Below are 10,878 nucleotides of genomic sequence, written 5' to 3' on the forward strand. Positions count from 1 at the left end.
CACAAGTTTCAATTGTATATGCACTGTAACGTGCAGATATCTTATTTCACCCACAAGGTTATATTTTATGAGCCAATTCAAATATGAATACGATTTGCGCCATTTTAGAGGTAACATAAATTACAATAAACTCATCAAAGATACCAGGATTGAATTCTATAATTACGAAAGACGCGCGTTTCGTTTACAAAAAACTCATCAGTGTTGCTTGAATTTAAAGAAGTTAAACAGGCCAAATAGAATACGAAGTTGAAGAGCATTGAGGACCAAAAGTCCTCAAAGTTTTGCCAAAAGCAGCTTAGGTAATCTATTCCTGAGGTAGAAAACCCGTAGTATTTCAAAAATTCAAATGTTTTGAAAATAGTTAATTCATAGATATGACCATATCAATGATAATTCATGTCAGCACAGAACTACTGGGCTAGTGATACCCTCGGGGAATAAAAACTCAATCAGCAGTGACATCAACCCAGTGGTTGTAAATGAACTTACCATAGATACCAGGATAAAATTTTGTAATTTCGCCAGACGCGCGTTTCCTCATCAAAAGACTCATCATTGACGCTCGAATCCAAAAAATTCCAATGTAAATATTGTCGACGAAATTTGGAAATTTTGTAGGATATTCACGTTGTATAGAGATATGTTCACCTTTTGTGCTGACATGAATTGTCATTGATTTGGTTATATATATAATTTTTTTGTTTACAAGTTTTTGATTTATTTTTAAATACTAAGGCTTTTCTACCTCAGGCATATATTCCCTTCGCTGTATTTTGCAAAATTTTGAGGACCTCAATGCTCTTCAACTTCGTATTTTATTTGGCCTTTTTAACTTTTTTGAATTCGAGCGTCACTGATGACTCATTTGTAGACGAAACGCGCGTCTGGCGTATATATATACTAAATTTAGTCCTGGTATCTATGATGAGTTTATTCATACTTTTTTTGTGTGTGCATTTCTGAAATTCACTTTGGTTAACAATACTGCCCATTGCTCAGGTTGTTGTCTCTTACACATAATTCCCGATTCCATTCTCTATTCTTTCTGCGAAGTGACACGATGGACAAACATGAAAATTTGTATTTATTTTTATGACTATGCATACATATTACAATTTCCAAAACATCGTTAACCTGGGCGTGTTTTTTGTTCTTCGGCTGTGAGCCAGAAGAGGTCCATTTCTATTTGTTTGCATTGGGAAGATCTTCTGGCTCTCTTCCGCCCCTTCTTTTTAAACAGGTGGTTTAGACAGCAGAGGCACAAAACAAACATGCCGTCGTTTAGTCTAAATGACATTCATAAATTAATGAATGAAGATATACTAGAATGTGAGCTTTGTTATAAACGTTTTTATGGTATGACAGCCTTAGTAGGACATATCTGTAGGACGATAAGCTGGATGAATATGAAACTACACGGACAGTAACAGTTAAGGGACAACTGTTTGAAATTCTAGAGACGGGATTTTGATTCTTCTTTAGGTACAGAAAACCATCAACATTTTGAAGATTACTTTCCGGCGCATGCCTGATTGAGGTTGCTAGTTCATTTCAATCTTTCTTTTATTTATAAAACTTCACAATTTTATTGAACTTTTAATTTTTTACATTTTTTTTTATTATATTTTCATTAGTGAATAATAACATTAGATGTAGGTTTCATTATAATACGTTATTCTGATTGGCTACCTGCACATCACATGTTATTCCGTAAACAATTGCATTAGACAATAAAATTTATCATGCATGATGACACGAGGTCCCACAATAAAGTGCACAGGTGAATTAAATAAAACTGGATAAAAATCGTGATCCTAGTTCAAAAATATAATTATAAGTATTGAATGCTTCTTTTTGAAACTTTATTCCGCGCTTCATACAAAATGTACTTCGGTCAACGCTTTTACACCCCAATAAATTTACAAAAAAAAAGCATTCAATTCTTAATTAACGCTAATTTCAATACTCATGATTGGGATAGTAGTCAGTTTTAATCAATAGATGATGAATGAAGAAGGAAAGAGGACATCACTATTCATTTTAATTTGTCGCTAATCATGCCTATTTTTGTTTTGCTCTTACCAGGCAACCATATTCATAAACGAAAATTTCCTGTCCCCCAACTCAACAAATATAATAAATATCAGATGGTTTTTTTTTTATCTTACACAAGTTTAAATTGATGCTAATTTTTAACGCCCAGTGACAAGTATGTCATGCATGTTCAGGAAAACACGAGAGAAAAAGTTTGGTTTATAATTTTAAAACGGAGAGATGTGATATGATTGCTGATAACGCAACTATCATAATATGAAGTAGTGGATTGAAGGAATAATAGGAAACCGTAAGACTTCAAAAACAAAAACGATACTATAAAGCCGTTTAAAAACGCCATGAAAGTGTGAAACAATTCAAACGAGAAAACTAACACGGCCTAATTATACAAAACAAAACAATTTGAAAAATACCAAATATGAGTTGAGACATGAACCTACGAAAACGCTAAACAACATGCTCCTTACTTGGGACAGGTTCATAAAGAATATGGAAGAAGTTGATCATATAAAAACGAAGATGTGGTATGATTGCCAATGAGACAACTCTTCACAAGAGACCAAATGATACAAAAATTAACAACCATAAGTCAACTGACCATACGGCTTTTAACAATAAGCAAAGCCAATACCACATAGTGAGCTTTAAAAGCCCCCGAAATCATTTATGTAAAACAGTTCAAAGGAGAAAACTAACGGCTTAATTAATGTATAAAATGAAGTGAACGAAAAACAAAGAAGTAACACAGCAACAAACGGCAACTGACTTACAGGGTTACTGACTTGGGACATACATACAGAATGTGGCGGGATTAAACATAGAAGCGGGATCCCAACCATTTCTTAACCAGGGACAGTGATTTAACAGAACAACAACTAGTTTGTGAGCGCTCGATCCTCCTCGAAGCTGAAACAGTAGCATAGCTCAGTACAATATAAGAACAACCTGTGCAAATCAGTTGCAATTTTGATTTACTGAAAAGGTCGGTACGAGATACTCAAAAGAAACCGGCCAACTAACATTAAGACCATAGACTCAAAACATCGAACTAAGAGTATTTGCAATTACTGGAAGTTTGTTCAAAGCTAGTTTCAACTAGTTTTGAAATAAATCTTGTTCTCCCAGACTGAAGTATCAATCAGTACACAACCAACTAATGAAATTTATTAAAAAGAAAAGTATAGGAAACGTCTGGTTTACGTTGCATACTAACATATGGATCGATATATATTGAAAGCATTTGAAAAGTGATAGTCCGAAGGTTTTGACCATAGAAATTTTGCATTAGAAATAATAGTTAGGACTTGAGAAGATTTTCTTGAAGGACCGCTAGAAAAAATGATTTTGAGAACTTTCTGATAGCTTTGCTTTATACAAAAACAATCCAGTTCGGTTACTTTACAAAAATAAATAGATAGACTAAGATGTCCTTTTTGTAAATTGATCCGAGTCATATTCCAGACAAATATTAACAGTTGCAATTTTGATTTACTGAAAAGGTCGGTACGAGATACTCAAAAGAAACCGGCCAACTAACATTAAGACCATAGACTCAAAACATCGAACTAAGAGTATTTGCAATTACTGGAAGTTTGTTCAAAGCTAGTTTCAACTAGTTTTGAAATAAATCTTGTTCTCCCAGACTGAAGTATCAATCAGTACACAACCAACTAATGAAATTTATTAAAAAGAAAAGTATAGGAAACGTCGGGTTTACGTTGCATACTAACATATGGATCGATATATATTGAAAGCATTTGAAAAGTGATAGTCCGAAGGTTTTGACCATAGAAATTTTGCATTAGAAATAATAGTTATGACTTGAGAAGATTTTCTTGAAGGACCGCTAGAAAAAATGATTTTGAGAACTTTCTGATAGCTTTGCTTTATACAAAAACAATCCAGTTCGGTTACTTTACAAAAATAAATAGATAGACTAAGATGTCCTTTTTGTAAATTGATCCGAGTCATATTCCAGACAAATATTAACGAATTCTTGTGCAGGATAAGATTATTCTTAAAAATTAAATAGTGGGAGGGGGGTAAAGCCTGATTTGTTTAGAAACATTGAATTGAAGAAAAGCATAAAGAAAATTGTAACGAACAGAGCACAATTGTACGCTCATGTATACTGGACGTATCTTATTATTTTTTTTTTTTAATTCATAAACTTAATTCAATTCATCCAACATAACAAGAACCTACTGTATTCGACGGCAATTTTTATTTTTATTTTATTGATCTTCCGTAGAATATCTCCAGAAAGTTGCTGAATTTACCTCTTGAAGATATTACAGCCAGGTCAAATATCTGTAGTGATAAACAAGACGTATAAACTGGCGATAGATAACAAAGTATGTTTATTTTAATCACCATGGCCAAAACAAAGACAAACAACAGTATTCAAAACACAACATAGAAAACCAAATAATGTAAAAACAGAACCCGAACAAAACCAAGGGTGCGTGAGTACTTCAAGAGCATCTCTACTCTTTTCTAAAAGAAATGTTTTAAGTTGTGGATAAAAGAAACATATACAGGTAAAAGAGATTGTCATGAGATTCCATATTAATAACAATAAAAAAGATGTGGTATGATTGCCAATGAGACAACTCTCCACAAGTGACCTTTAAAGTGAGTTTTAGCGGGATGTAATCCTCTTTTAACTGATTTTTATTGTACATTCTTATGTTTAACATGTTTAATCCCGCCACATTCTGTATGTATGTGCCTGACCAAAGTCAGAAGCCTGTAATTCAGTGGTTGTCGTTTGTTGATGTGTTATATATTTTGTTTTTCGTTCATTTATTGTACATAAATAAGGCCGTTAGTTGTCTCATTTGAATTATTTTACACTTGTCATTTCGGAGTCATTTATAGCTGACTATGCGATATGAGCTTTGTTCACTGTTGAAGGCCGTACGGTGACCAACAGTAGTTAATTTCTGTGTCATTTTGTCTCTTGTGGAGGGTTGTCTCATTTGCAATCATATCACATCTTGTTTTTTTTTCATATTAACTAATTAGATGGATACAAATAGAAATAACTTAAGGTTTTTTGTTTCCTTCATTTTACTCCATAATATCATGTTTATGTCCCACTTACGACAGTAGAGGTGCATTATGTTTTCTGGTATGTGTGTCCGTACGACTGTTTGTCCGTCTGTCCGTTCGTCTTTCTGTTCGTCCGGCTTCAGGTTAAAGTTTTTGTAGTTTTTGATGAAGCTGCAGTCCAATCAAATAGAAACTTGGTAAACATGTTCCTCATGATATGATCTTTCTTATTTTAAAGCCAAATTAGACTTTTGACCCAAATTTCACGGTCCACAGAACATAGAAAATGAAAGTACAAGTTTCAGGTTAAAGTTTTTGGTCAAGGTAGTTTTTGATGAAACTGAAGTCCAATCAACTTGAAACGTAGTACACATGTTTCTTATAATATGATCTTTCTAAATTTCAAGCTAAATTGGACTCTTAACCCCAATTCCACTTGATGAAGTTAAAGTTCAATCAACTTGAAACTTAGTACACATATTTCCTATTGTATGATCTTTCTATTTTTAATACCAAATTAGATTTTTACCCAATTTCACGGTCCATTGAACATGGAAAATGATTATGCGAGTGGGGCATCCGTGTACTTTGGACACATTCTTGTTTTATTTGTTTTTAAGTAAAACAAAAGTTTAGCTTATATTCGCATTAGTCGTTTTTCAAACGGTAGCCATTTTGTCCAAGTTGATATTTCATTTGTCAAAGCAATAAATGCGGTTTTTTTCCCCTGATATTTCAATAAGTAATTTATAATTTACCAAAACAAAAGTTAGATACACGAAAAGAACATAAAGTCTAGATTCTTTTTTTATTAACTGCATGTTTGGGTCTTACAGGAATAAAATGCTACGAAACATTACAAAACGGTAGCCATTTTGTAAAAACGTCGAAAAATCCAAACTAACGCTTTTTTTCCAACGTTACATGTGCACAATTTGATCCAATGTATATATCTGATACTTAAAACGAATCGCGTGGTGAAATTTAAAAAAAAAATGCTGTTAAAAGCAAGCAACTTCAAATTACTGGTAAAATAATTTTCAAGATCGGGTTATGATAATTTTATTTAATGGTTGTATTTCGACAAGTTATGTGTCAAGCAAATTACTAATGCAACTCAATTCAAATTAATCAAGGGTAAATATGTTTTATTTACTTGCTGAGTGTCGGATATATTTGTATTAGGAGTGAATCAAGATATGAAAAATTTACAATGACAGATGATGTACCAGGCAATTTTAGCAGTCTGCGATTAAAGTTTTGTTATAATTCATTTTTTGAAAACCGTATACTTCTGTCGCATTTTTCCTGCGTTCAAGTTCATTACTTACGACAATACAACATTTTAAGGTGAATTAAGGGTAAAAATTATTTAATCAGTTTCCACAACTTGAGGTAAATAAATACATGGTAAATAGACATCACAAAATTAATAGAGACAGTTTTAGAATCAACCAACTACATAAAAAAAGCAAATGAAACGAACATGCAAATTGAATAAATGTACGTCAAAAGTTTCAGAAAACTCATTTGGACGTCGTAGTGGTGTAACGTCGTGTTGTAGAAACATCGTGCGCAACGTTAGTGTTTTAATAGATATAGGAAGATGTGGTATGGGTGTCAATGAGACAACTCTCCGTAAAAGTTACAATTTATAAAAGTAAACTTTAATAGGTCAAAGTACGGCTCACATCGAACAGCAAGCAATAAAGGTCCCAAAAAATTACTAGTGTAAAACTATTCAAACGGGAAAACCAACGGTCTAATCTATATAAAAACGAGAAATGTATTATTTGTTGTGATTATATACGTTTTAGTCAACAAAAGAAACGATACACGACTTTTCTTTCAATTAAAGATGAAGTTTTCCGTTTATAGGACCAATATTGAAGGTAGTAATATTTAATGACCATGGAAATATAAATTCGTTGAAAAAAAGAAAATATATTGCTTTTATGACGTCATTTGGCGAAATTCAAGTTTTGTGACAAAATTTACATAAAACGACAATTTTTAAAACAGAACTTCAAACTAATGATGTCAACCTCTCTTTTAAAGATAAAACACTGTTTGCCATCAATTACATTTTTTTATCGTACAGTTTATTTGTTTATTTGTTAAGCAAAGTTCGGCTTCAAAAGAAATCGTTAAAATGTAAATATTATCAATTGATTTACCATAAGATTTACCATCCGTGTAAGACTTTATCCATAAGCATTTGAAATGTATTTGGAGCAGTTTTTAAACCCATCGGTAATCGACTGAATTTAAAAGTACCAAAGCATGTGCTGAAAGCTGTATACTGGCTAGAGTCGTTTGAAAGTCCCATTTGGAAAAATCCTGAAGAAAGATCTATTGACGATATAAAATTCGGTATTACTTCGCTGAACGATTCGGTCAATTCTTGTAAGTCTGGTATTGAATATTTGAATTCCCTAGTTTGTGAATTTAAAAAACGGAAATCGCAACAAAATCGAAAGTCTTGGGCGCAAGGTTTACCAGAGTTCTTTGATCTCTTAGTGACAAGTACAATTGTGCTAGTAATTAACAAATCTTCTGTTTTCACTCACAGGAGCAATAATACCTTGCTTTAATAAATTGTCAAGATGTTCTCTCAAAATTTCCCTCTTATAAGGGGGTAGGCGATATGGCTTTTTGGTGTTTGTCAAGCGCGTCCGGTTTCAGTAAAATCTTATGTTCCACCACACGCGTGAAGCCTAAATTCGGGTTATCTTCCGTGACGAAAAGATCTAAATTGTCATGCAACAAACACGCTAGTTTATCAGTTTGAACCAATCAAGGTCATATCAATTAAATGTAGCGAAATCAACACTTGTGCGATGTAGATGTATAGTAAAAATGTATATTATGTCAGAATTTTTAATTCTAAATGTGTAAAAATAAGTTTATATGTATATAGTATATCTTAAAAGTCTCTCATAAATCTTTTTAAGATTGGTACATGCAATGCAAATGTTTTAATGTTTTAAATCTATGTATGTGAATCTCATTTTATGTTTGTATGTGGTGAGACTATAATAAAATATTGAATCTGAATCTGAATCTGTATAAAAAAGCAAACGTAATTAACGATTTTCTATAGTATAGTTCTTTTTACGACCCCACCGTAGCGGAGTGGGCATTAAGTTTTTCCCTTGTCCGTCTGTTCGTATGTATGTCCAAAAGTTGGTTTCCATTTTCTTACTTTAGTTAGCCTCAACAAAATATTATGAAACTTATACACAATGCTTAATACAACAAAACACAAATCAGTTTTATTTTGGTTGTGTCTCTTTAACCGATCAACAAAATGTCCCTTTATAAATGAAAAAATAGATGAATTTATTTTTACGATCCTCTAACTTTGGTTTGCCTCAAACAAATTATAACTTATGGAACTTATAAACAATGCTTATTACCACAAAAAGTCACAAATAGCAGATGAAAATTGAATTTGGGTGGCATCAGGACCAAGACCACAATTTGATCCCGCTTTTCGTTGTTCACGAATATAGTTCCCCTTAATTATAGTGTATTTTTTCTTTATTTTTTTCTTTCCCTTTCTCATTCATTTCTTAGCTTTTCTGGGGTGGAAATGAAAGAAGAGAGCTGAAATAAACTTTTGGATGTTTTATTTAACTGATTTGATCAAGGAAAGAGTGATTAGGCCAGGTGCAAAAAGGTTATATTTACACTTTTCGGAACATCTCTTGACTTGCCTATAGGGGTATGGATGTGTATTGGCTAAATTTGTAAGTTGGGTGAAAGCAATCTTTCTGAATTTTGGATATATTTTTGGACTAGTACTATACATTACACACACAAAAAATTGGACAAAATGAATCGGTGCAATTTTTTTAATGAGACAAAAAGTTATAAAGAACTAATAGAGGAATTAATTGTGGTCTGTGGCCATCACTTAACAAAAATGCTTAAACCTTTCTGAAGTTGTGTCCCTTTACAACATTAAATGACAAGGAAGCGGCACCATCATCTGTGTCCCACAGACTTATTCCCCATTTATTTTTAATTCATTCAAAGTAAATCATTGAGGTTTAAACTTCTTTATTCAATGTTCAAAATATAATTTCGTGATTTTCTTTTATATCATTTAATTTCTAAAAAAATATATAAAAATCAAACCATTGTTATTTGAACTTCTTTATCTAGTTTTAAAATTATAATTTCTATGCTTTGTGAATATTAAATGTTTATGACTTTCATTTAATATTCAATCTGTATGCATTTTGATAAGCTTTTAAACGTATATTGTATTCTACTGATCTTCATTAATGTAAATGTAAAATGAATTTAATCGTTCTTTCAAGATATAAAAAAAATTATACCACCATTGATTGTTCTTATATGTGTACTTTTTTTTAAATGCGGAGAGCTTAATTTTGTTTCAATTAAAGAAATAATTGGCATGAGTAAAGTTTTATCCTGTCCAGTAATATAGAAAAAAAAATCAAATTGCATTTCAATCCATGTATTAGAAAATAACCATCACTGCAAGTAAACCAATTACATTTTCCCCTTTTTCTAACCTGTGTACAAGTTTAGTAACCATGTAACCTCAAGTTTCCAAAATATTCTATAGAAACCCCAAATAAAAAAATAATGGTGCTTTGAAATACCAAAGATTTATGTTTATGACCAAGAAAGTTTTACTGCAATGAAATGTAGGATTAATTACCTACAACTGTCAAATCCAAGAGAATAATGTTTTTCGACCTATTTTCGTATGCACCTGGATGTTACGTACTATTATTTGATGGTATTACATCTGGTACCCAGACCGGAGTTCAAACTAGCCTGGGTACTTTGGAGGACTCAGTTGGTCAAAGTTGTCCCCCACTTTGACCTGGAGATCAATCGTGATATCTCTCTGGTTTGTCTGTTTCCACCGAGTGACCCGGTGGTTCTCTCCGAGTACTTCGGCTTCCTCCACCATAATAACAGACTTCCCGGTGTCCTAGCACCTCCTTTGTGTTGGGTGGGGATTGAATTGTCCTTTAAAAATAATTGTCGTATAAATATACGTTAGTGACACATCTCCATTAATCCCGATAGGGAGTGTACATGAATGCTACTGTACCCTCGCAGCTTTCGAGGGGTTCTTCGGATATCGGAGGCATCTACCAGTACATACATACATACATACACCTAAAACTAACCGTACCAGATTCTTTTATCGTCCTTTTAAATAATGCATGCGCTATTGTTATCTTGAGTCACAATGTAATAGGTTATACCATAAAAGTATAAAATAAAAGTCATATAATACTTCCATGGTTATACTTTGATAAATAATAAAGAATCTATCTTGAAGGCTTATGTTACAACTTATGTGTTTATGCTGCTGAATTTACCTCTTGAAGATATTACAGCCAGGTCAAATATCTGTAGTGATAAACAAGACGTATAAACTGGCGATAGATAACAAAGTTTATTTTTTTTAATCACCATGGCCAAAAAAAAGACAAACAACGGTATTCAAAACACAACATAGAAAAGCAAATAATGTAAAAATAGAACCTGTTCAAAACCAGGGGTGCGTGATTACTACATTAGTATCTCAAGACTTTTTTTCTAAAAGCAAAATTTTAAGTTGTGGAAAAATTAAACATATACAGGTAAAATGTCATGAGATTCCATATTAATAAAACAAATATGTGGTATGATTGCCAATGAGACAACTCTCCATAACTGACCTTATATTAGCGGGATGTAAATAAAGGCAACATTAGTATACCGCTGATCGAA

The sequence above is a fragment of the Mytilus edulis genome, chromosome 10 (genome assembly GCF_963676685.1).
Source record: "Mytilus edulis chromosome 10, xbMytEdul2.2, whole genome shotgun sequence".
Classification (NCBI taxonomy): Eukaryota; Metazoa; Mollusca; class Bivalvia; order Mytilida; family Mytilidae; genus Mytilus; species Mytilus edulis.